Source organism: Sorex araneus, chromosome 4 (assembly GCF_027595985.1).
Source record: "Sorex araneus isolate mSorAra2 chromosome 4, mSorAra2.pri, whole genome shotgun sequence".
Lineage (NCBI taxonomy): Eukaryota > Metazoa > Chordata > Mammalia > Eulipotyphla > Soricidae > Sorex > Sorex araneus.
This window is the reverse complement of record NC_073305.1, coordinates 44,367,114-44,368,768: the sequence shown is the minus strand read 5'-3', so window position 1 is coordinate 44,368,768 and position 1,655 is coordinate 44,367,114.

Genomic DNA, 1,655 nt, shown 5'->3' with positions numbered 1-1,655 from the left:
CATCCCATAAGGTCCCCTGAGCCCCACCAGGAGTGATCACTGAGCACAGAGTCAGAGTCAGGAGTAAGCCCTGAGCATCAGTGGGTGTGGCCCCCAAGCAAAAGAAAATTCAAACAAACCTCATGGCCTCCCTTCCCAACCCTCTGAACACAGACAGTGAGGGGCTTCCATGCCTGGTCTCAGGCTGACACTCTAATGCCACCTCGCAGTAGCTTCTGATGTCAGCGTTAGCTCCTGTGTGCTGAGCCTCTAGGCCTCGTCAGGAGCCCTCAGCTCAGCAAACAGCTCAGGGGTCAGGCCAGCCACACACCCAGTGAACTTATACTGCAGGAATCCATAGAAAATGGTTTTAGTTTCCTGTCCCTTAGGAGGGTGGCTGTGGGGAGCACATTCCATCTCCCTCAGACTCCAGCTTATGCACCTTAAGACATGCTGGACTGGGCTGGATCGATAGCACAGCGGGTAGGGCGTTTGCCTTGCACGCGGCCCACCGGGGTTCGATTCCCAGCATCCCACATGGTCCCCTGAGCACCGCCAGGAGTAATTCCTGAGTGCAGAGCCAGGAGTCAGCCCTGAGCATTGCTGGGTGTGACCCGTCCCCCCAAAAAAAAGACATGCTGGACTCAGAGCCCTCCCACTCCTCCATGCCCTGACTTCATGCTCCCGCGCTCCTTTCCCAGGGCGTGATCTCAGCTCTGCTGTTCAGGGACCCTTGATCCTCAGTTTCTCCACCTTCTTTCTCCCGCTGCACCAAAGTCATGACAAATTCTCATTCCCATCATTCAGTCCTCACATGTCCCTGGCACCTACTGTATGTCAAAGTTACTCTTGGCGATGCCAGAGGCACAGTAATGAACATTAAAGACAAAACCCTGACTTCTGCCCAGGGGACATTCTGGTGAGGAGGGACACCTGTGAGGCAAAGTGAATGGTGAGAGTTCTACAGAGAGAAACGCCCAAACAAACGGTCGGGGGAGGGAAGGGGTGTGTGTGTGTGTGTGTGTGTGTGTGTGTGTGTGTGTGTGTGTGTGTGTGCGTGTGTAGGGCAGGGGGGGGGGGGAATACAGGCTTACGCGGAGGGTTCTCAGCCCGCGCTTCGGGACGCGGGTTCCTGAGAAGAGCCCGGCCCGAGCAGCCTCTCCGCCTCCGCGCTGGCCCCGCGGGACTGAGCGCGGGAGGCCGGCGTGGGGAGTTGCTCTTCCCGCAGATCCTTCTGGAAGGAGGCGGGAGTCGGTACCCCCACGTCCCTCACGGGGAGAGGCGCGGGGGAGGCCTCGCGAGGGGGGAAGCCCCGGGTGTGGCCGCGTCCCGGGCCCTGAGGAGCCGCCAGGAGGCCCGCGAGGCTGAGCAGCAGCAGCTCTGGACCCGCGGCGGGCTCCAGCCCCGGGCCGGGAGGCGTCACCCCTGGGGCTCCCGGGGAGTCCGTGCCGGGCGTCCAGAGAAGGGGTCTGGGGTGGCCGGGGGCTGCCGAGTGGGGAGGGGAGGCTGCGTGGGGCGCTGCCAGCCAGGACCGACGGGAGTCAGGCAGAGGCAGGGAGTTTGGCGTCCGCGGCGCGGGTTGGTCTTGGCCGCCCCCTGCCGGGCGCACCCGGGGTCGCCCCAAAACTGCTTCCCGCTTTTCTTCGGTTCTTCTCCCAGAAGCGTCGAGTCCTGCG